Genomic DNA, 26,166 nt, shown 5'->3' on the forward strand with positions numbered 1-26,166 from the left:
CTGAAACGCCTCCTCACAAATTTCACTGCTGGCTGTCCATTAATTACTTTAAATCAAGAATAATGTGATCTTTGGTGAACACGTGGCCATGGACACGTGTCTCGCTTCAATAAAACTTATGACCACAGCACCTTTCAGATTTACTCTTTCTAGCCTAGAAAATAACAGAAAGCTAAGCTTGTCAGTTTGTCACCATTTTCCAGCTCTGCATTTGTGAAAAAAATAACATTGGCAGGGAAATAATACAAAAATGTATCACACACACAGGCTGCAGGAAGATATAATGTTCTTTTACATATTTGATATAGAGCCTAAATTAAGCTGCAGAAAAGGGGCCATGAATCTTCACAGCCTCATTATCAAGCCTCCCTAAACTTCAAATACAGGAAAATACATTTCATAAACAAAGACCCAATAGGATTTTAATAGTACAATAAATTTCACTGACGTTCACCACTAATCACATTTCAAAATATATTTTTAAAAACAAAGTTCATTCAACACAAAACCAGATTTAGAAAAGAAGAGTACCATAAGCATATATTATATCTATTACACTTACTCTAGCTATTTTTGACTGAAATCACTTTTAACACAGTTGGCTGTAAATCCACAGCAGTAAACATAAATACTCTCCCTTACCCCTCTTTTGCTTTCTTGGGACACGGGCTCAGATCATGACCCTATTCACGGATACAAATTTTCTGTTTTCACAGTAAGCTGAGACAGAAAAGGGGATCAAGTCCTCTCTCCCATCACTACACAACAAAACTATCTCCATGATCTTCCTTAGTATTGTCCCTCTTCTCACCAGCAGCCAGGTGCTGCCTTTCACTTCTGATCACAATTCACTCATTATCCACAGCTGAGAAAACCAGGGCTCTTCTACTCTTCCATGCATCTCCTAACAGAGAAAAAGTTTTAAGTCATCTTAGAGAAAGTTGAAGTATTTTAAAAAGGTTTTTCTTCTCATGTTTTGAACAATCTTAGAGATGGTGAACTTATATGGTGTTTCTAAGTTCTGGAGAGAGAGGGGTTTTGTTGGGATTGCTTTTTTTTTTTTTTAGTTTTGATGCAACTGAAACTTTGTGCAGGTGAAAGGCTGCCAGCCAGCCATGAAGGATGGAGTGCTTTGGAAAGAAACTAAAAACATGGGTGGGACTCAAGTTTTGCCATATGCATGGTAACCCCAAACCAATGAGCCTTAGCTCAGATCACTTCAAAGGCTAGGAATGTAGTTAGGTCTTTACACAAAGCCTCAGTTGTGCCTTGCTAAAGGTACCTTTTCACTGCAATTCTTCCATCAGCTTGAATTGTTATACTGGCATCTGACATCAGAGCATCTAAGTGCTGTCAAAACTGGAATAAGCTCACCAGCTCATCTGACTAAACCCACTGAGGGCCTTCAGACAGTAATACCATTATTGACCTGGGTTGAATTCAAATGCATTTGGAGTGCTTGATATTTATCCAAATTATGCCCATTGAAAAATCCCTGGCAGAATACAGATAAAATCAGATTAAAATGTATCATTATAATTACTTCAAAGAGATGTCTGGTATAGAAATAATTAGGTTAGTAAATATTTTTAATTAAATTATGATTTTTACATTGTGTTAAAACTACAACGTGCATCTATGGACATCGCAACAAAACTACAAATCTGAAGAATTCAGGGCCTGAATATGAACATTTGCATTAATCTAATATAGTTATTATACCATTAACTTCAGTGATGTAATTCCAAGTTTACACAAGCATAATTAGAGGCAGATCCGAGATTCAGCAGATCAATACAAATCTTTCCATGGGCTGCAGTAGGCATGATAAGGCCCTGAGAAAAGTACTCGAGCGCTAGTACCATCCCACCTCATAAGACTTCTCCCAGCTTGACCTTTCTATCCCTAAAGTAATGTTTCTGCTAAGAACTGTCATTCACCTAATAGCGAATATGAAAACACGGGTATGGAACCAAGCAGACATGAGAAAAGAAAATTAACAATAGGGATAAATTCGAATGCCTTTGGTCAGAAATATTCAAAGAATTTGAGAAAATCTCCTGAAGTTTTGTACCACTTCTGCCTTTCACTGCAACGTCATAATAAATCAGCTGTGTAATACAGACAGGGAAAAAGCAAAAGTAAATAAACAAAAGAAATGATGCCAGTAGTACTGGCTGGGATTTTTAAAATGACACATTCCTTGCTGATCAATTGAATGGATTCTTTCTGCTAATGTACGACAAATAAGAATGTGTTTTAAATACCATACTGCTTAAGACTGTAATTTACATTTATAATCCTCTTTTCTTTAAACACTTTGACACCTTGAACATAAAACTATGTTTTACAGATGCTCTCCTCTTTTAATTGAAATCATATCTCAGGTCGAGATCACCACTTTCCTTCTGCTTCTCTAACCTCTTCTTGCCCGAAGGCCTGTAACTTGTGAATTATTTAACAATCATATTTGCTGCTGAAAATTGATTTCTGAGAGAATCCATATTGATTGAGATATGTGAGACTAATGAGTTTGAGGTTAAGATGTTTAGGTATCATTATCTCTGATAGTCCTGAACTAGAATCTTCATATTTTTGTGTCCCTTGTCAATATTCAGTTTTATTTTATATCTCTGCTTCAAGCAGTGCTTATGTATTAAAATAAAAAGCTAGGATGAATAAACATTTTACGCAGTGTCTGAAGCATCTATAGTAGTCTCCCAGATGTGTCTCTCCTGGGAAATGCCACTGCATGAAGGGGACGCAAGCAAAGCTTTGCCAAACTTTCATTTTAACTGGCAGCAAAAAAAAGTAGCTGGTATGAACCAATGGTCCCCACTTGAGCAAAAATTGTTTATAGAGTTGAAGATATGTCTCAATGGGTGAGACTTCTGTGAATGCCAGAGCGCTTATGCTGCAGCAGATAACTTTAAACTAGTTAGCTCAGACCTCCAGCTCTTGCCGGGCTTCCATGGGATGGGGCAAAGCTCCGCAGAGCTGCAGTCAGTGCACATGGTGCCTTGCTCGGAGCTGCACATCAGAGTGCACACCCATGGGGAAACCTCTCCTACAGGTGCAGAAGGGCAGTGGAGCCCCCTTCATTTCTCCGCTTACACTCAAGGGGTGGCTGGTGAACCCCTGTTGCAGGTCTGCCATTGAGCATGCCGCTCCTCCTTCTGCTCCTCAGCCTTTTTTTGACATGCCGAGATACAAGGAAGTCGTGTGACGTGTACCTGCACAGTACCCTCGGAGCCTTACTGCCAGCCTCCAGTCATCTTGCTGCCCTTGCGCAGTGAAAATCACTTCCTCAGCGCACTCTCTACCCACATGGGGAAGAGGTACTTTTTAACTGTCTTATCCCCACAGCTAAATGGAAAATAAAAATAATCTATAGAAACAGAGCATTTCCATGACTTTCAACTATATGTATCACAAAAAAAAACCTGATATATAAGAATCTGACCTCAACTGCAGTGTTTCCCAAAAGCAAACTTCAGACAGCTTGAAGACCTCTAAAATAATGGCTAAGTGTCTTCATTTTTCCCTCAAAATAAGGTAAGAATTAACTTGCCATACTGTTGACCTGTGATGACCTTTATGATGATGCTATGTTGGGTGCCCAGAATGTTCCCATTCAGTGCCCAGAAGTCTAGGTTTCTTATGTAAAGGACACTAATAATCAACTTTGGTCAGTTAATGCAATGCCATCAATATATGCGGCCCACATATCTGGATCTCTGTGCCAAGTCCAAGACCCATGAGTCAGTGCAGAGAAGACCTCAAAAAGCTGCAGTAGGAATCTCTTGGGTTTGGAAGTGACATGACTGGGACACACGTGCCCTAGTGCTGGTCACAGCTTGATGAACATACGTTTGCATACCTGACTCAGAGACTCTATTCCAGGCTTTATATTTTTGTGTATCACTCTTCTTCATCCCTGTAACTACTCTTGCTCTCAAAAGAATCCAAAGCAAGCAAACAACAACAAAACCCTGCATAGTATTTGACCTTGGAGTTAGACCCCTTTTTGGAGTAGTTTTGGAATCAGCTGTATGTATGATTACAAAGAGACAGTTCTTTAAATGACCCAGCTAGAAAAGGATATTTTTGGTCAATGATCTATTTTTATTCGTGCTCTGCTGTTTCTCATGAAGCCTGATGACAAAGACCTGTCCTTCAAAGCTAGTCTATCGTTTCTCAATTACCATTTTCAATTACTTTCTCCAGGTGAAGTCCACTATGGTTTTGTTATCAGGTTTATTTTTGCAGGTGGGGGCTCTATTAGAGGGAGCAAAATACTTTCTAGGTTAGTTTTGCTTGTCTTTCTATAAGGAGAGAAACACAACACACATTTTCAAAGGTTCTTTTTAAAAAATTATCTAAAAGTTAAAATAAGAACTATGAACTGCATTACAGTATTTAAGACACGTGTTTAAACTGTTGACTACATCCATTTTAGTTAACAAATTTATTTTATGTCACTCTTAATCAGTAGAGGTATATTTTTGTTACTATTGATTTTGCAGCCATGCCAGTTAATGCTATTATCTTGGATAGTACATTCTGAACAGTTACCCTTACAGACATTTTAAATAAAAACAAACATCAATTGGGAACTCAAAATGAAATCAGATCACTTTATGAACCTGAAAGAACAACCTTCATACTACGCCACATAGTCTTCTTTGAATGACCTATCTTTTTACCCAACTTTGGTGATACATAGAATAAGCTTGATGAACTAAAGGGGAAGAGGCTATACTTTTTTAAAATCAGATAAAATTGGCATAGTGAATTGTCTAATTATTCATTTTTAAGTGAGGAACTGGAAGTTCTCATGATAGATAGTTAAAGACTCAGATATCACGATGGGAAACTTAATCTAAACTTGAAGATGGGTATACAGGCTTCATCTATATTAAGATAAATTAGCTATATCTGGCCTAAACTCAATCATTTTTTCCTCATCAAGATGAAACGATAGATCCTCAGACTGAACTTCTATTCACTGGAAAGATGTTGAATAACTGATATCATAAGTTAGACTTGTGGAAACTCAGGACTACGCAGGATCACATTTTTCTGGAGGGTGGGTATTGCCATGGTTACCTACCTGCACTTTGATGCCGTGCCATAAATCCCTACTTTTCCAGCCCCTCCAAACTGCTTTGTTCTGAACACAGACTGCCTCTCACAACAAGGTGGTCTGCAGTCTTCTGGCGGTAGAAAACACTTAAGGCGGTGGGAAAGTCCATCAGTTTCAGCTCAATACCCACAACTTGGAGATGGTTTGCTAAGAATAAAACTAAAGCCACTAATAACAAATTTTGATACTAGACAGGTTTCACCTGACTAGAAAATATCTAAACTATATGTTACTCTGGCCACTCAGAAAGCTTACAAGCATGGGCGATACCCTTTGAAAACCTCTCCTTTCACAGGTCAGCACCCTCAAGATATTATAATTTTAAGGTACATGGGGTTTTAGATGTTACAAGTCTGTTAATTATGGGTTCAGTTAACAAGCTCACACACATGCCTTATCAGAAAAAGAACTTATCTCATCTGAATAAGGACTGTGGAGGAGCAATGGTAATTTTGTAGGTGAATCTGCTAGCTATCTAGACTCATTTTTAACTGAAGGAATTTTGGGTGTTGCTCTTAAAGAGCAGGCTGAGTTCAATTTAGTGTTTGTTTCTTCATTATTATTTCTCCTTTTTGACCAGAGAAAGAGGAAGAAAGCAAAAAATTCTCAGCTCTTTATTTCTGCCTTAAGTGCATGAGATTTTTATTTTTATTTAAATTGGCTCCCGGTCTCCCAGTCTCTTTCTTTCCCTAATATTAGTTTAATCATAGAGGAATACCCTAGAGCAGATCACAGTTCAGTATTCTAGATTTACTAATTTTGTGTGAATATGTGTGTGTGTGTGTGTGTGTTCAGAACATTAAATTCTTCCTTATACAGAAATAATGCAAATCTGTAAAAGAATTCAGGGCCCTTACAAGATAGCCACGCTCTCATAAAGAGCATAGAGGGTCTTCCTTTCTCCTCAGGTCAGAATGAAGGTAATGTCCTGTATTATAACACAAGGAATGAAGAATGGCTATTTTCTCAGTGCTAACTTCACAGTAGTATGGGACTAATTAATAGATGGGAACGTGAAAGTAGGCAGTGTTATTTGTGGAGCTAATTAAGATATGTGGCAGAAAAAACATGTAGACAGGCAATTTCTTGATTTTAAAGGTTTGTATAGCTAGACAGTTTTATTAGTCAACACTACGCTTTTTTTTTTAGTCATGGGCTACATTTTGTGAGATATGGACTCCTCAATTAATCTTTCAAAGACTGATTTTGATTTATCTCAGAGGGAGGCTGGGGAAAAAAAGCAGATGTGTATTTTAAAAAAAAACCAACAGCTTGTTCCCTTTAGTGCATTGATTTGATCTTTTAAACATGTTTCTATATCCTCTCCATTTCATCTATTACTGAAGGAGGTGGGGAAGTGAATCTAAATGTCCGTTCCATTTAATTCCCCACAGATTTAAAATGCAAGGAAATTCTCACAAAGAAAAAGCGTTGGTCTAAAAGACTTGTTCATCAGCACATAGGAAGTCTGTGGCAGGAGCCAAGAATAGAGCCCAGCTCTTCCAAGCTCCCCTCCACTGCATTAATCAATGAGCACAACTGTAACAAAGCTTACCTACCTTGAAAGACTGGGCTCTGAGGAGACTTTCCTCAATGTTACGACAGCAAGTTCCCAATTTTCCAAGCCCAGCATCACTCGATTCAGCGTCTTTCCTTTTGTTCAAATAGAACAGTCAGTTTTCAAAGAGAAAGCCTAGGAGATTTTAGTTTTGGTTTGGGTTTTTTTTTAAAAGGAGGGGGCATATCTCACATAAAAGCAATGTCGACACTTCTATGAATTTTGAAGCTAGTAAGTACTATAAATTTTGTTTAAAGGAGTGACAGATTTGGTGAGAAAGACTGTTCAAAATCTAGAAAAAATGCTATTTAAATCCTTTATTTACAAAAATGAATTCATGACCCAAATATCCTAGGAGCCTCTTCGAGATCTCAGTCTGTACACCCTTAAGGTGACAAGTATTTCAAAACCTGTCTGACGTAAATCCTGATGTATATTAAATACAGGATTTTTATTAGTGCCTCTACAGTACACCTAGCTGCTCATCTGGTATGACAGTGTTGTGAATGGACAGGAAGCTCTGCTAAAGAGGCCCACAATACATTTTACAACAACGGCTGAAGCAGAGGACAAACATCCAGCAATTTACTTCAGTTCTGGTCTTGAAGTACCACCCTGCTTGTTTTCACGCTCATGCTACCTGTGCTAAAACTAGTAAGTACTCCCACCCTCCTTTTCCTGGTGCACAACCACACCTGAACCGACCAGCTCACTCCACTGAGACCACAACAGCCCCGTCTCTCATTACCAGCACATGCTTAATTCCCACTATATGCCAGTTTTGTCTGTCGCCACCTCAGTCGCACCCTACCAAAAACGTTCCCTTGTTGTTATCAGCCGCCCAGGTCTGCTCTGCAGCAGGACCCCAACCGTGCTGCCTGGCATGCTCTTCCCCTGTGGAGAGGGATGGATTTGGGCACAGGGATGCAAGGTAAAGGAGGGGGATGATCTTGGTTGCGGTTGTTAAATAAACGATTTTTTCTTACAACAAACCCTGGCACCTGTTCTCACCATGTCATGGCCCGTGATGACTTACTGTCTACCAAGCATGACCAAGCGATTAGTGGAGCCGTGTCGATGTATCTCAACAGTAATGGGGGCTCTCTTTCCATTTGCCTTCTATTGAAATCTAAGCGCTCCATTGGCCTGTGCATTTTCAGCTTGATGAATTCATTATTCCCCACTTTTTTTTTCTTCCTTTCTCAGGCCACAGCTTTCCAAAAAGCCAAGTGACTGTTTCTGTTTTTTCCCTCTCTATGAGGGTTTTTTTCTCTCTCTTTCTAGGCAGATGTCAGAAAATGTCGCACTGACTCATCTGTTTCAAACAGCATTTCAGTATACGTTTGGATCTATGTATATTAGACAGCAAACAATCATGACACTTGGCTTATTCATTTATTTATGTGGAAGAGAAAACATGCAGTTTTCTAACATCCTTCAACTAATGATATTGGGAAAATACATTTTCAAATTCAGAGGCAAGGAAAGCATTCAATTCATATTCCCCAGCAAACAAATGACACCACATAAATAAAACACAAAACTATTCAACTATCATTAAAAAAGTGACAGTTGTCCAAAGTAGGAAATTCAACAATGTGGTTGTTGCATTTTGTCTTTAAATACTTACATGGAGTAAGTATTAGCATGGAGATAGGATTAGACTACCCTAAATTTGTGTTTTCTTGGAGATGTTCTCTTTCCCTCCTCAAAGTTGTGCCTAGTTGAACAGAAGGGACTTTGGCCATTTTTCTGGCTCTTCTAGATGTCCAGAGGCTTTTTTAGAGCACAATAGGTCCAGTACACTCAGGATAGTTATTGTTATAAGTCCCATACAGAAATAAAGGCACATTATATATGAACCAAAACATAAATTGTTTTTAACAGGCGTAAGTTTAGGAATGCCTCTGTGCTGTGGTCCAGTAGTCAGAGCAGCAAAGCAACATCTGAGCCTGGAGTCTAGTTCTACTTCTGCGACAGGTTCTACTTTTCTGCCTCCATTTCCTCCATAAAACAAGGATAACCTTTTTCCATCTTAAAATAAAGATATCATTATCTCTTTGAACTGTAGAAGAGCCTACAAAAGTCTCTTGGATGAGGTCCCTATTACACTAGATGCTGTACAAACACAGAACCACATGCTATTATAATGTGGGAGTGGCGTGCTATTAATAATACATTAGGACATTTTGAAACTATTAAGCAGAAGAGTTATTTTAAAATTCTATTCATTTCCTCCATTTAAAAAAGAATGAAATTTGAACGAATAGGTAAGGAAGCTAATTGCAGAATGCGAAAACATCCTTCTGGCTCTGTGAATACACAAATGCTGTGTTCATTGCTCTGCAGGGTAAAGGAGAAGTAACCAGGCATGCCGTGTTCTTTTACTGACTCTGCCACTGACTTTACCTCTAACCATTTTCAAACCAGTTCATTTCACTGGGGTTCAACCTATTTGTTGCTCAAGTGGATACAGTATTTCATGGGGACATAATATGGTTCAATTAAAGAAGACCCAGCCTAGAGAGATTTTAACTGGGTTTGAGGGCAAGAGTGATTATTGCACTTGATAGACTTGGGAAGTGGGGGCAAATTATAATTCATTATTTATGTGCAAATTTGACATTATTGTTAACATATATTCCCCCAGAGCCTTGGATGGACATATTTTGGAAAAATCAAATCAATAAGTGATTTAATATCTGTCAAGTACTTTGGGATCTTTATTTGAAACGAGTGTTAGAAGAGCAGTATCTTACTCTCAACTCCTTAATGTGCAAGCATGCCTTCTATTAATACTAGAACCCTTTGGAACCATTAGAGTTTATCAGCTAAATACATATTTGGCACATTAACTAATTTTTGATTACCCAATTAGACTTTAACAGCTCCATCTATCATGTAAATTTTTCTTAATGTGCAGATTATGGACCCAATAGAACTTAATGGAGCTCCTTACAGTGTTCTGAGTCGATGCAGCTGGCACATGGACACTAAGGAAAGTATTTTCCTCCAAAGTGAGAATTACACACCTATCTTCCCATGTTGCTAATGGGTGTTACGGCCTAAGTCGTCCCTGGGCACTGAGACAACACAAGAGACCCAAATGTGATCCAGTTTATACCATTTTATATGTTGGCTCTCATACACCTCCACTTCTGCCATTCCGTATCAAAAGTACATCTCCTACAGTCAACTGAGTCACAACTACACAAATCGAAAGCCAGGGCCATTTGATCTATACCTACCCTGTGGTAAACCGTGATTGTCACGAACAGGTTACCTAGTGGATGGCCATAGCTATAAGAAGCTGCTAGCAAAGTTTTCTTCCCTGCGGCTATGTTTGGCATGCAGAGATGTGCTGGAGACAGTGCCTCCATGCCGTGTGCTGCTGGGCATGTTCTCTCCCACCCCACTGTCTCTCAGAAGACAACACGTGGGCTGAACTCAGCACTGGGTCAGGACTCTTCCTCTCCCTCTTGCATAAGTACTATGCCATTTGTCTTGTTGAGTCTTCCCCGATACACTGTCGCGGCTCACATCCCACTCCTCACGCTCTTTGCCACTACCCGCCTATGGGATGGAATGAACTACGCATTTCCTGATGAAAACATGGACGTTTGAGAGCCACTAGAAGGAATAAGATTACTCAGATCACTGGGACAACAGCTACAGAATAGATAGCCAGAACAAAGTAGCTGGCAGAGAGAAAAAACATTTAAGTAGCAAATCTGCATCCCCTAGCCCAGAGGCTTAATGCATGGTTATGGGTTTAACGCTAACCACGTTTGGCACAAGACTGAATACAGAACCTTTGCTCAGAACGAGCAAATAATTAACTGCTAGAAATGAAATGTAGAGCTATAGTATACTTTCTGCTCTGCTGGCTTTACACCTAGATCTGCCAAAATCTCCAGCTACATGTGTAACAAACGGGGGGTCTTGGTGGGCTGTCTCCTCTGCTGGAAACAGATCAAACTACTGCCGTTAGAAGTAAGGCAGATTAAAACCTAAGAAAAATAGAGAAAGGCTGCATTCACACACACACGAACAAATATTTTCCACATTAAAGTAAACACTTATAAAGTTATCTAATGCACCATTAACGAATTGAATTTTTTTTTTAATCTCTCACTTCTCTTAGCCTATACAATGAAGCTTGTTTGAACCGTTCCCAGTTAGTTTCACTTTCTTTCTTTCCCTCTACCTCACAGGCTGCAAGCACAACACTAGAATGTTTTTATATCATGAAAATACTTCAGTTAGCATTCCTTTCCTGCGAGAAATTCCTTTTCTATGGCTTCCATGAGAAGGCATTTTTTAAAATCTTATTTGTTTCCTTACAATGCTCCTTTAATAAAGCGTGATCACGCCTCTTAAGGAAATAAGCTTTCCCTTTTCTGCATGTGGTCTCACCCTGTCAGTGCTTTCATTATTTTTCTGCACAAAGTCCTTCCCTGATGTCTTACTCGGAGCAGCACTCATTGTTCGCGGGGAGCGTGCGTTCAGCCCGTCCTGCTGGCGCCAGCGTCTTTCAGACGATCCCTGTTCTCTGTCTGGAATGGATTTTGGAAGAGATCTACCTTGAAGATAGTTTAATGTCACTTAAACAAACAAACAAACAGAGGTACATTGTAAGCGCTGCCTGGGAAAGTATTAATATTGCTGCTAAATGCAGAGATAGGGTTAATTTGTTTCTATATTCTGCATCCTGCCGGACAGCCTCCTGACTATCACTCAGAGAAGTGTACTTCTTTTCAGAAGAGACAGCATGCAATGCTTTGCTTAAGGAAAAGGGAGATTTACCCTGCACCGCGGTTCTCAAATGAGGTCCTTTCTCCTTGAGTACCAAATCTCATTTCCCGTGACAGAGCTCAGAGAGCTTGACACGAAGGCGGCTGGTCCCAAAATCCCGGCATCAAGAGCTGCTGACCAGCCCGAGGAGATCAGAAAGCCCTGCGTGCTCTGCCTCTCTGAGGAACAGGCCCTGAGCAGGTGTATTACATCATCAACTATGTCAGCAGTGGTAGAATCACGTGATTTTCGTGTAAACAATGCTTGTAAAAAGTCGTAACAACAAAAAACACACAGCAGCTACTGTTGAGAGAAGAAAATGAAACCTTTTTTAATCTATCTACATATTTAGATGGTATCCTCTGCTGTGATAACTTAAGAACTTACTGCTCATTGAATCCTGTGCTGCAAGAAGATCTCATACGTTGAGATCTCAGTCTTGGCTTTTTGTTATAAAGTTCGCTTTTTTCCTCAGTCATGACTCTTACCTAATTTATTTTTCCATTTCATTTCTGGGAGCTGACCTTCCTGGAAGAAACTCCGGGTGCCTGAGCAGGTATGTATTTCTTTTACTATGCTTTGGCTGCACAAGGAAAAACAAATGAAAGTATACATTTTTAATCACACATAGGGACATTTCAGCTTTGCCAACCTGTGTTCCTTTTTTTGCTATTTATTTGCACACATTGCAGGCTGTCCTAAGACCCTCTCTGTTCTTCTTCCAGCTACAGTTTGCGCCCATAAAATGTGTGCGTGTTAACTTAGCAGCCACAAAGTGGACACAGGTCACGGTATCTGTGCTGCCACCTCCTGCACTGCACAGCCATCCATGCAGCTCCAGGGACAAGACCAAGGTTGGGCTTGCAGTTGTGCCAAACTGGGGCACCGGCTGTTACACATCAGTTGTCCCATGAAAGGGAGGCTCCTCCTGGAAATCCCATGTATTGGAAATCCATTCCACTGTTACTGCGGCTCTAAGAGTAGCTGGAATATGTTTGGCATACAGAGAGTGCCAGGAACCATTTTGAAAGTTTGCTGATGCTTTAAGATTTGATATCAGGCAAAAAGTATCACCCACTTCTCAGTCAACAGGTTAAATGTAGTTCCAGGGGTGATAACTAAAGTTATTACCTCCTGTGGTAATTATGCCCAATTTACACTATTCCCACTGAACTAATCGGATCAAAAAGAAAAAAAACCCACAACTATCATTTCAGTGTTTAAGAGTGAGACTTTTGGGTCGTAAGCATTACAGTATCGAAGTTTTCAACAGCATTTTTATTAATGAACTCAGAGCACTGTACACCAGGAGCTAGTACCATTATTTCTGTTTTACAGAAGGGGAAATGAAACAGAGGACATGAAATAACTCTTAACACGGGTATGACCTCCCATATAGTTATGAGAATCTTAGAATCAAATATGAATAGACAGCAAGAATTTCTACTGAAAAAATAAACTTTATAAAAAGAATTCAGGAATGGAAACATAATTCCCATAGAAATGAATACTCTGTTTTTCCAATGATTCTGCTGGAAACAACATTTCTAGAATTACTTTTCCAACCCTTTTGGGAAAAATCCTTTGGTGTTTTTATTTATTTAACATCAGGGAAAATATTAAATGCAGAAGTAGTAAGTAACATTGCTTCATCTAGAGGAGTGCCCAGTAGATTGAAAGAGCGTTTCCTCAGCGGAGGATCTCAGTGTCTCAGTGTGACACATGCTCAATTCAAAGGCAATGGCAAATCATAAAAATGCCAAACTTAACACAAAGTAATCCATTACATACATTAGCAGCCAAACACTAGATGCAGAAATTCTGTTTCCCAGGCTCTGCCTCGTAGTGCTAAACCACATTTTGGCTACCAACACCTCAAACAGAGTCCCGTTCGGGGCTGAATTCACCAAAAAGGTGGCAGTTCTCTTTTGAGCTTCCTCCAAAGAGAAACATGAGACACCACTCACAAAAAAGCATGCACAAGTGGTTTAAAAACACCCTCTCTAGCTCCCTGCCTTAACTGCCCTACGGAGAGGGATGCACACACCAGTGGGCTCTGCTGGGCTGCTCTGGCTTGGCTGACTCTTGCCTGCCTTTGGCCTTAGGGAGCTTGGCTCTCCCTTTGGAGGCTCCTGATGCCGCCCTGGGCTTTGCCAGTCTCCTTGGCCTTTGCCTTTTAGCAATTTAATGAATGTACATGGACACACCACCCAGTTCATTCCTGTTTGTTGTAAAGTATTGTTACTGTTACTTGCATTGGGCTTTGTAGCTTTTCACAAAGAGCTTTTCACTCTCCTCCCTCTCCTTTTATACCTACCTTTGATCACACAGATTATTAGCAAGTCTGACAATTAAAGGCTAATCACTGAGTAGGCAACTCAATGTCCATTTAGATGAAGCGGGGCAGTAACACCTTTCCAAAAGCGCATCTTAGACTGGTGAATCTCACTGCACCAAGTAGCCTAAAATATGCAAAGCCATGGTGATCTGGACCTCTTTGTCATCTTAGGCCTCATGTTACATCACTTAAGTGAAGTTCTAAATTCTTGTGAAGGAGAACTTGAGGAAGAAGTGCTGATGTACTATTCCATGTAGAGACAATAAAAGGCCTTGCTGTTGCATGAACATACATCATCTTTACTGTGAGAAACAGTGGGCTCCACAAAGTTGTCTGTTCAAGAGCCTGTGCTTGGTTTGCAATACAATACCGATCATAGCTTTGTTCTCATTCAAAAGCACCTGTACTTGAAATATCCATCCCACAAAACGTAGGATTTGGCTGGAGTCAAAGGAAGCATCTATATACCTAAAAGTTGGAGAAGAATTTATTCATCCGTTATAAACAGTAATTTTGAGAATCCGGCTGCTCCCCAACCCTGAAAATGTCTAAACTCAATATGTTTTTCAATTTCTGACTTGAAGGTCCACAGAACCTTAGAGCTGCATCTCTACTCACAGCCCAGGTTTCCTCTCTGCAAAGGACTGGACCATATAACGTGCACCAAAACCTATCTAGGAGCCATAAACTACCTCTGCCTAAGTCTCTAAGCAGCAATAGGTGTCAGGCTAAAGCGAGCACTCATCAGTGGGGACAGAATTTGCTTCCTGCAAAAAACAACTCAGTAGTGCTAGTGTCCAAAGGCATCCTCTTGTTCCTCCTGCGAGAACTTTCATGTGAAATAAAACTCAGAAACAATATCTTTCATCCGTTGCTCTCCCCTCTCCCCAAGGCAGGAGGGTGCTCCGAGTCAGCACAGTCTGTTCCTAGATATCTGAGCGCTCCTCTGTGAAATGCCAAATTAGCGCATAAATGCTAAGCACCATCACTGGACTGACCTGTAAGGTCTTTACTACCTCTGGAGTCAGGGACTTGGTCTAGTATTTCTGGGTGGCCCATAATTACTTTTTAAGTTCTTCTCTTTACTGTGGCATCTGCTGTACCATTTAAAATAAGTTTATGGGTAAAACACATAGAACGTAATTCTGAGTTAGACATTTTTCCATCTCATTTACATATCTTTCATCCTACCACATCTCAGGTATCACCTTTTATTTCTTGGATTATCATACAAACTTCTCGAGTACTCAACATTTCCTTCACTGTTTTATCACAGTGTGCCACGTAGTCTTCAGGACATGAGGTGCTAACTACCGCACCGGGCACAATCGCAGTCCCAGGATGGAATGTCTTGCTTTAATAGAGAAATAAAATGATATAAGGTCGTAAGCTAAGACTATCATAAAGTGCACTGCAGGTACCCTATACTTAAATACTCCCATGCTGCCTCTTAACTCCAAGTGAGGCAATTTGCCTAATGCCCATAGAAGTGACACAATTAATTCCCCTCCCTTAAATAATCCTAACCTTTCCTCTCTAATGTGCCTCTGTAAAAAGAATGTTTTCTAAAATAAAACAAATTTTTAGAAAACCATATCCTTAAAATCCTTAGCATTAGAAATACCAGGAGTCTAAAAAGAAATTTAGAAAGTCCTTCTTTCATTGTGTTCAGATAACCACTGGAGACCCCTTTCTCTCTGAGATGGAGACCAAACCCCACAGCAGTATAATGAGCACTGTAAATACACTCGGTGGACTGCCTGAAAGTGGCCTCAGCCATAAACAGCAACCTCAGCATCTTTCTGTTCATGTTTGCTGCTAAATACTTGCAAAGGAACCAACAACCTCCAAATTAGTCCTTAAGATTTGAACCTTTCTGTCCCGATAGCGCAGCGCTTCGGTGTTACTCATCAGTCTGGCATTTTGCACATCATTTGATAATAGGTTAGGTGGAAGAGGGGCCATGAGCATCACCTGTACCTAAGAGGGAGTTATAATTTCAAAAAACCTCAGTTTGAAGCATTTCCCAGAGGGAAAGCATCTGTAGGTTTAGGAGTATCACTTAATGCAACATACTTTCCATGTGCCCAAGAGCATGGTCCTCTTGTAGTACAGTTAGAAAGTTGTAGATACAGCACTTACTCATCGGTCATATGTTCAAAAAACAAGGAAAACAAAAAACTACCTCTCTGTACTGAATTGTACAAACCCAGCCTAAAAAAACAGTACCATCATCTTCTGCAGGAAGATTTTTTGGTGTATCAAGAAAAATCTTCTCCAACTGGATCATTGCCTCTCAGTGTTTATTACAAATGTCAGCTACTATAGAAATAAATCCAAAATTTCTTTTAGCAAAAATTAGGAAGCATTATAAAAGTTATACTGGTATCTCAATGAGAGGTGTTTCACACAAGAAAGAGAAAAAAAAATCTGAGTTATTTCACCTGAAAATTAAACATGGAGTCCCCTAATCAACAAGTATTGAATAGTAAATATATTACCTGAGATTTTACTCAGTCAAAAGGACGAGAAAAGGAAATTAGAGCATGTTAAGTGTACATTCACATTTGCTACTAGACTTTAGATATGGGAACCGCATGGTAGTTACAAAGTTAAAGTTAACAGTAGGGTCACTACTTTTGGTAATGCAATTATTCTCACTGTATAATTTATTATTAACCAGTATAAACTATGCCTGGCATGTGCAATCACTAGTTCAAAACGATGAGCAAAACACAGGGGTTTTATGGTATAAATTAATGTTGGTTCCTCTGCTGCCAGGGGAAGTTTTGCCACCAGCTTCAGCCAGTGTAGCATCTTCCCTCAAATCTTGATAGAAATGAAGTTTCGGTAGTTTACCAAACCCATGTGGATGCTGATTCTTTCCAAGACCTTTTACTGGATAGAGGTTTTATTTCAGATGAGCAATCCATCTGTTTTTCTTTTGACCCACTGGTAAGCAAACTGGGAACACGCCACCTTCTCACAGCCATGATTCTTAAACAGATCGTCATCAAGGCACAGAAAACGGGGCTAGGAGTGTTGTTAAGATGTCTTGATGAATTTTGTCCTCCTCTGTGCCTCCAGGCAGGACCATCTACACCTGTTTCTGAAAAATTTCCAACAAAAGAAATGCCACAACATCCCGAGTTGCCTTTTTCTGGTGTTTTGTTTTATCCACCTTAGGTCATTCCTAATACCTAATCTGAATTTTGTTTGGTTCTGTTTAACAAATTACTTCCCATACCCTCCCATTTCTCACCATGGAGATGGCGAATAAACTACTGACTTTCTTTTCCACCAGTCTTTTGTATTCTTATAGCCTGTCGCCATGTTCTCCTCAGACATCTCTTTTTCAGGCCGAGCACCCCCAATATCGTCAGTATTTCCTGACAGGTCACGTTTCCTTGCTCTCTTATCACCCTCATTGCTTTTCCTTTGAACTTTCTCCAAACTCTCTGTAGCTTATTTGGGGTGCGCTGCCCAAATCTACACTTAGAGGTATAGCTGAGCTCCTACCAAAGCCGTGAGGAGCAGAAGTCACTCCATACTCCTCACGGGCTATATTTTGTATTACATCTTCAGCACTTGCTATCAAGAAAAGTTCTTAATTTCAACGTGAACATTTCTTCTGCCAGCTTCACAACTATTCTTAATTAACGGGAACCTTTAACATTGTAAACAGCATTAAAGTAGAAGAAGTCATACTTAATTGGTTATCTTCACTTAGCCTACACCCCAAAATGACAGAACATTTCAGGGTTACTACCGGAAATATGTGAACACAGGCATGCACACACAGCCCAAGTACAATTAACAGAGACTTAATCTAATCTGTATTCAGATGCAGATGTACAGAGATAAATAATCTACAGATATAATATAAACACCCACACATTGAGTAGGTCTGTAACTGAGAGGTTTATCTAAGTGATTAAGAATACCACAACTTTTCCAGTGCCAAAAAAAATTAGATAGCTAAATATAACCACAGCTAAAATCAGATTCCCTTCTTTTATAGTCCTGAGTCTAGATAAATGTATATGTGGAAGAGATCATATCTACCTTAGCATGTCACACTGCCTGTTCCTCCTCCATGTAAACAGGTTCAACTCCTCTGAAGTCAGTCAAAACACATATATAATCTAAGTATGTGTTTGTGTGCATCTGTGTGTAAACCCAGGGTAAATGGGAGTAGAATAAGGCCCCTTGTTGGCTCAGGTCTCGCAGGTAGTTGTGATAATAGAAAAACAAGAAAACTGTAGGTACTGTAGTTACCTACTATGCAATAATTATCATGTAATTATACTGTAATTACAGTACCTGATTATTGATGTACTGTAAAATAAACTGTTACCAAGTTTTTTTACTGTTCACTTCTATTTACAGTCATCTCTGATAAAGACTAAGCCTCCCCAAAAATGCATGATAAAGCTTCTTATCACAGGTTTTAATACCTCTAATAACTACTGTAATTCTGTGTGATTTAGTGCTTTGAATAATCCACCAGGATTTTTCTCTAGATCTTTAAAAGGATTGTAATGTGTACAGAGGTGTCGTAGTGATTAAATTTACAGGACACTTACCAAAACAGTGATAAGAAGGGATGTTTAATTAACACATGTACACGTTGTTCAACTGTACTATCATGCAAAAATGGAAAGACCTGAATGAGACCCCTATTTCCCTTTCAAAATGTTAAAAAAAATTAAACAAAGGATTATCCTCACTATACAATATAGGAGCAGACATTCTGAGGGCAACAGCAAATCCAGGCAGCACCTGAGAGCAGTACCAGCCTAGTGCTGGTAGAGCCAAGGTCCTGGTACCAGTCGGACATCCCAGAGAGAAAGGAGAAAGTAAGTCACGTATGACAGTACATGGGAATTCACCAGCTGAGTTTGGAGATGTCGTTCCTTTGGCTAGTGGGTAGTTCAAGGACACTGCAGTTCTCTTCAGCTATAATGTCTGAAAATATCAATGCTTTTAGGGCTCATTGATAAAAGCCATTGCAGAAAACCAGCTGAAGGTTACCTTATCAGATGGTTTTGAACTCCGTGTCTCAGAAAGGCACACAGGTGCTCTAGAAAATCCCTTTTCCCTCCATCAGTAGATTTACTTAATGGCCAAGGCTATCCCTGATTTATATAACAGATAAGTAAATTTAAGTTAAGCAATGAAGCGCCCCAGCAGACTAAACCCCAACAGAAAAGGGCAGCAGTCAACCATATAGCAGGCAGTGGAAGAGAACCTTTATCTCTCTAAGGACGCTTTCCACTTTAACTTCTACTGACATTTTGTCCACTGTGATGCTGACAAAAAAAAGTGATAGAGAGATCTAAAGGTGTTATCATATACGATCAAAAGATGAAAAAGAAAAGTCAAGAAGCTCATGCAACCCATATTCCCACTGGGAAAGTATCCTTTTTAATATTAGAATTGTTTTTACTTTGAAATGGAAATCCCAACATCTGCAAGTGCATGCAGCTGAAGCAGAGTTCACTCCTGGATGGGCAAGTGCCAGGTAGTAACAGGGCACAAGAACAGGCTTTGGCTCCATGAACGGAAACATAAACCTCTCCTTTGTAAAAATGATTCTTAATGATCTCAAAGGCCTCCTGGTTTAGTATGGAAGATGAGTGCTACTGTTTTCTTTAGAATGAATCCCACATATTTTGTATCACAGTCCTGGCACAGGGCTGCAAAGATGAAATCATTCCTTGACCATCATTGTGGGCACGCCTGCTCTGATCTGCAGTGCTATGCGGGGGCACACAAATACTGGAAATGGTGTAACTGCATTATTACTGTGCTCTGCACGGGCTTTTATACCCTGGTTCTCAGCAAGACTAATTATTCTAAAAGAAGCCTCACACTAGCGCAATTATCCTGCTCCCAAAACCTGAGTTACATCATTTAGGACACTGTGCTTTGCTATTCAGGCATATCCGTGCAGCTTTATTTTTTGCAACAAAGATTTTTACAGGGTGGGGGGTGGAGGTGGGGGGAGTTAACAGGAACAAGCTCAGAGATCGTGAACAAGGCAGAACACTTAAATATAACAGGAATAGGGAGTAGGCACTGAGAGTGTCAAAAATCACGTGCTCCTGAGTCTGACTGTTTATTTACCTGGCACACCAGACTGCTTACCTGCGTAATCCTTTCTCTGCAGCAGGTGAAGGTGAAGGTGTGGGAACTGCCTTCTTCCTTTGCTGGCAGTATTAACTGAGCAGCGTGAGGAGGGAGACTATGGGAGGAATTAATTTCTCATCTCTGTCATCAATAAATTACTAAGGCAGCTTTCAGGACTCTCCGAGGGTGTTTGAAACATATACCCCTTTGGCTGGCTACTCTCTGGATGGGCTAGCATACATGCTGCCCTCTTGCATAAGGTTGCAGTCTTTCTATAGGAGAAGAACTGACTTTTTAAATAAAATATACAAGTTTCTCCTATTCTGAGCTCCAAAGAAAGGTAGCACACCATTTTACAGTCCAGAAGGAAAACCGTGAGCATAAGACTCAAAGGTTACCTTTCAAGAACAGGATCCTACATGTATTACTAGTATTATTACAAGTATAGAGCTCGCAGAGAGAGGCTGAAACTCCCAAAGAAATGAACTAGTCATCCCCTTTACAATTTGTACTAAACATGTGAAGTAATCAGTAATGCATACAAAACTTTCCTGACAGTAGGACTGGCAACGAATCTGAAAATGAGTGCAAGTTCATCAAACACTTGGTACATCATCCAGACCAACTTGCAGGTGAAACTGAAATGGATTTAAATCCAACTCTTCCCTTCCTGGGAAAGAATTTACAGTAGTAAACATTATTTAACGTCCTTATTAAGGGAGATGTTGACAAATAAGAAAAAATAGCATCTATTCAGTGACTCAGAAATTAGCAGAGCAGCTTTAGTCATTTTTCCTCTCTCTCATGAGTTAATCAGACATTTTCCCAACATTTCCATATATGCCTGTTCTTTCCTTCTGTGCCCAGCAAAACTACGAGCTACTTCTGAATGTGATGGTTAACCACATTTTTGTTACGTTTCAGCATAAGATGGAGAACAATTAGATTTGCAACTGAGAAAAAGAGGGAGGGGAAGGAAGGAAAGAAGGAAGGAAAGAAGGAAGGAAAGAAGGAAGGAAAGAAGGAAGGAAAGAAGGAAGGAAAGAAGGAAGGAAAGAAGGAAGGAAAGAAGGAAGGAAAGAAGGAAGGAAAGAAGGAAGGAAAGAAGGAAGGAAAGAAGGAAGGAAGGAAGGAAAGAAGGAAGGAAGGAAGGAAGGAAAGAAGGAAAGAAGGAAGGAAGGAAAGAAGGAAGGAAGGAAAGAAGGAAGGAAGGAAAGAAGGAAGGAAGGAAAGAAGGAAGGAAGGAAAGAAGGAAGGAAGGAAAGAAGGAAGGAAGGAAAGAAGGAAGGAAGGAAAGAAGGAAGGAAGGAAAGAAGGAAGGAAGGAAAGAAGGAAGGAAGGAAAGAAGGAAGGAAGGAAAGAAGGAAGGAAGGAAAGAAGGAAGGAAGGAAAGAAGGAAGGAAGGAAAGAAGGAAGGAAGGAAAGAAGGAAGGAAGGAAAGAAGGAAGGAAGGAAAGAAGGAAGGAAAGAAGGAAGGAAAGAAGGAAGGAAAGAAGGAAGGAAAGAAGGAAGGAAAGAAGGAAGGAAAGAAGGAAGGAAAGAAGGAAGGAAAGAAGGAAGGAAAGAAGGAAGGAAAGAAGGAAAAGCTGCTGCCTCTTCAGCCAAATGACTCAGAGATGGTACGTCATCGTCTTCAGATCTCAGAAACCAAATGATTTGTGAAATCTTCAGAAATGTCGATGATGTAGCTAACTGCATGGAGGGCGGTTTTAATCTCGGGTAAAACTCAGCGGTTTAACCACCCCTGAGTACTAAGCCATCCACCACCTTGAAGTGTATCATTAAGAAGTCCAATAGTTATGTAAGCATCTCCAGCTTGCTTTCCCTTAAAGAAACTTGCCTTACCTTTCTAACCTTCTCTCTGGTCTTTGCCTTGGTACAGAGACAGATGTCGTAGAAGGCAACTGAACGTATTTCACGGGGATATGTAGGTCATATCCTTCGTTATTACAGAAACAAAAATACGCTTGTTTCGATCTAACTACATGTATTTAAAGAATTACCAGCAGAACATAAACCGAAGCCGAGAGGTCTATTTAAGGTTTGGGTGTTCCAGCTATTTTTACTGAAGCTGCCACGGATTTCAATGGGAGCGTTGCACGCTGAATGGCGAAAGTAAACGGCTCCCAGACCAGAGTTAACCCAGGGTTGTGTACAAAGGAAAAGATGCTCACCCTATGGAAGGCATATGCAAGCTGAATTGCATACGTTAAATTAAAGACATCTGCACTTTGGCAGAATTTGGACAATGACTCACTTATATTTAATTATGTAAAAATTTCAAATGGGGCGAACTCCACTGTAGTGACTCACATTAGTGCTACCACATGATCTTCTGATAACTACATCAGTATATAACTCATGTCTCTGCTGCACAGAGTTTCTACAGAGAGAATGACGTATTACCTGACTAGCATTAAAAGGACTCCATGTTCCCAGCAATGACTGGTACATTAAGTAATGCTTCAGAAAGTAGCACATAGTACACCGAGGCTTTTTTTTCCCTTGACACAAAACTACATATCCTCTAATGACAATAATTCACTGTCATTCAAAAATAAATTTTCTGTTTGTGTTTTATTTCTTTAAATTTATAGAGTTGTGGGGAAAGATTCCAGAAGTAGAAACTTACATCATTTCCTTTTCCCAAGAAGAATTATGGTGCTGCAAACCTCCTTAGGCTTCCAATCCAAGACGCTCCCACCCTGTCCTTACATGAGTGGTAAACACACCCTCAAGCACAAAACCTTCTGCCTAGGTCTGGCAGTAAGGGTACCGGGCAGTTTCTTGTGTTTTGCTTCACAGACATTCATGGACTTTTCCCTGCTACCTCCTGCACTTTTCAACATAGGTTTGGTTTGCTTGGTTTTGGTGAGGACTACCAGAATGAACTGATTATGCGTCTTACGTCAGGCTAACAGGACTCATGACCTTGAAATGTCCCCTGTGAAGAAAAGCTATCCTGCATTATTTGCCGCCGATTTTAAAAAGTAACAAAACACTGTATTACTTACTTCAACGTTGTTAAGAAAAGGGGGGATCCTTTGCTGATCTGTATTAGGTCCCTTTTCTGAGCTCTGAGAGTTGCTGCATTTTTATCCGGGAGTACCACTGTATTACACTCCCATTAAACATTTGAAAAAGGGATGTCCACTACAAGACTTTCTAAATACCATTTTCAGGCTTACTGAACACGCTGACAGGACCCTTAAGTAACAAAGGGATATACAGAAGGCGTTTTCACTACAAAAGGAATGTATTAATGCGACAAATATTGCCTTTGTTAATGCCAGATGCTGACTATAGGTGTGGATGAGGAGTATGATGAATGGGATGATGAGGAGAAAGCAATCTTAATTGTGCAATTAGTTATGTTATGTTTGTGCAATGTTTTGCATAACAATTATAGGCCACTGGTGGACTAGTGATCCAAAATGACAGCCTTCCAAAGGAGTTCAAGCAGCTAGGAAAGCCACTGTACCTTTTAAGCAGCTACTTTAGAAGGCTAATGAAAAATGTAAATGATCTCAAGCGGCCTTTGTATGGCTTAAGTGTGATGTTGGGCTTTGATGCCCAAGTGCAGTGTGCTTTCTCCAGCTGAGAGCGGTAAGAAGTAGCAATTGTAGAGGATGCCCCGAGGGAATGCCCTGAGCCAGTGAGGTGCTAAAAGGTATGGGAGTGAAGTCTGGCCTCTGAGTGACAGAGCTGATAGGAAATGATTGAAGGTGGTGTAATGGGCTGGATCAAAAAACAATGAGCAAGAGGAGAGGATCCATAGTATGTTCCTTTTTTTCTCTTTGGTAGATGCTAGAAAAGAAAGCATCCTGATTATTCTATACCCTCTCATTCCACCTTTCACTTATTTTCTTTTTCAAAGCACAATTTAACTTTTTTTTTTCCTAAGGCTTCACATAAAAGTTAGATTTAAAATTGGAATCCAGATTAAAGCTCACTATTACAACTGTTCCTGGGGGTAGAGGTAAACTGCCCAGAATGTGATAACAACATGGAAGTCGAGTGATGATCTGCTCATAATCGACACATCGGAGCACACAAGAGTTCATTTCATCCTCGGTATCACCCCAGGGATCCACACCAGTCACAGCTGGTGCAGAGAGGTATAAGATGTACTGCCCTGTTGGCTCCATGATTATTCAATTCACGGCTTAGCACCGCTGGGGAGCAGGAGAGATGCCCTCACATGCTACTCAAAGGTGTTAAACTGGCACACATCATAGTTGCCCTGGTCCTCCTCCCAGAGCAGAACTTAGGTCCTTTGGAACATGCTATCCACCAAGACAAAACTTGTCACTGACATTTGAATAGTAGGCTAATGAACATGAAGGGGGAAAAAAAAAAAAAGAAGGGGGGAGGGGGAAAAAAAAAAAGAGTGGAGCAACAAGGTAAGACCTGTGCCTAAACCTTTATTTACACAGGATACCTTTAGGTCAGACTCTCCATTGCCTTTCAAATGTGACACTAGAATGCACTGGGAATTTGTTTTTAAATAGGCCGCTCACCCTTTACTCCAATAAATAGTTACACCTTGCAAGCGTATAATGCTGCTAAGTCAAGCTGTTTAGCAAAGACATTCACTTGTGCACAGAAACTCAGCCCCCGTGGTGCAGGAGAGCACAGCAGTGTGCTGTGACCCAGCTCTCAGCCAAGGGGATGAAGACGACATCAGAACCAAAGAACAGGGCAGAGACCATTTTTGCTATACCCCAGCAAAAGCGTCCACCCAGTTCGTCGGCTTTAATGTTTTGACTGGAAGTAGGAATAGTTTTTTAAAGGCTGTTTTATCCAGTGAGAGAAGAAAAAGGGTATCACATGACTTTGTACCCTGGATGCTGTTTGTAGAGAAGCCTTAAGTCACAGCTGGACTCCTACAAATTATTTACTACTGCAGACTGATATTGAATATACAACTTAAGGCAGAATCACAGAGAGCAGGATTGTATGTACACAGAACTAAGCTTCACATTCAGTCACATCTCTTCCAACTGACTGAAAGCATCTCTACAGTAAATATCTAGGCTCAAACATCCCTTGGAAATTCATTAGCAAGCACAGCAAACAGCAGTCCTGAAAATAGCATCATTCCATTCAGTGCAATGAGACGTACCCCACTATATTGTAAATTCAAAGAGGGAAGGGCAATCCTCTTCTAAACCTAGCTTCTCATGAACCTGAATCAAATCACGCATTCCCTTTATAACAGCCATCTCTCCCGGTGCTGCCCTACAAAATCTGCATCGTATCACCGCCACCTTAAAGGTCAGCTGTGGTATTTCAATAAATAGAGAAACCGTGGTTTCTTTAAACCACTTGTATTCCTCTTGCTGCAGTCATTTTGGCTCTCTTCTATTGGTCTTGCTTAGCTCACTTTCACATGAATGTCAAATTTTGCATTTGCTGTGTGCTGTCATCTAGACTCCCACTGTAAAACAGTTTGTTTTTCCCCCAGTTGGTGCACCAGATTAGCATCCCCCCCTCTCTCCCCTCCAGAACAGAATGTAATTAAAGATCATGGGAAAATAACACACACTAGTCATAAAGTTAGAGAATTTCAGGTTTGGTTCTGCTTTCCAATTTTACATGCTCCACTTCACTTCTGTATATAAAGGGAAATATAAATGGCTTTGGTCACTGGATATCTGTTAACTCCTTGTGCGTCAGATCCTGTGAGGCAGAGATGACAGCAAGATCCACAGCAGCTTATGAGCAAGAGCCCATGCCTTGCACAATCGCACCCAATTCACCAAAAATGAAGTCTTTTGCCCAAATGGTTCTCTCTCTGCTTACCGTGCAATGGTTATGAAACATAAGCCAGAACTGTCTCTGTGTCCGTAGTGTACAGGAAAATGTTTCATGACCTAGGTGAAATGTTTCATCAGAGAAGCCTGCCAGAATGATCACTTTGATAGCCACGAAGCAGAAGAACCACTTGGGTCTGCAAAGGCCAGTACTGGAGGTGCAGTGGCACAGCTGGTTTAAAGCAGAGGTTGCTTTGTACATCCCCACCTCAGCAGTGGCACCTCCACTTTTCTGGTGGTAGGATGGAAACAACTGAGACCTTATTGTCTTTGGCTGTGGGGCTGAATGTCACCAGAAGAAAAATTAACTGCTTCTTAATTAAAAAAAAAAAAAAATAATGCTTAAACTGCTTCTACAGCAGGGATAAAAATATCATCAAAT

The 26,166-nt window shown here is 40.3% G+C and overlaps 1 protein-coding gene across 12 annotated transcripts in view; it reads right to left on the minus strand.

Moving 5' to 3' along the window:
• The window catches only part of ESRRG (estrogen related receptor gamma), a 410,058-nt gene that overhangs the window by 318,198 nt on the left and 65,694 nt on the right, over window positions 1-26,166 (minus strand). Inside the window, exon 1 of one of the 12 annotated variants that reach the window (XM_076334578.1) lies at window positions 11,511-11,528. The exons of the other annotated variants lie outside the window; for them this stretch is intronic. The gene's annotated coding sequence lies outside the window, so the exon portion shown is untranslated. Of the gene's footprint in view, window positions 1-11,510; window positions 11,529-26,166 lie in introns of those variants that run through there. 12 annotated transcript variants of the gene reach the window in all.

Source organism: Aptenodytes patagonicus, chromosome 3, assembly GCF_965638725.1.
Source record: "Aptenodytes patagonicus chromosome 3, bAptPat1.pri.cur, whole genome shotgun sequence".
Classification (NCBI taxonomy): Eukaryota; Metazoa; Chordata; class Aves; order Sphenisciformes; family Spheniscidae; genus Aptenodytes; species Aptenodytes patagonicus.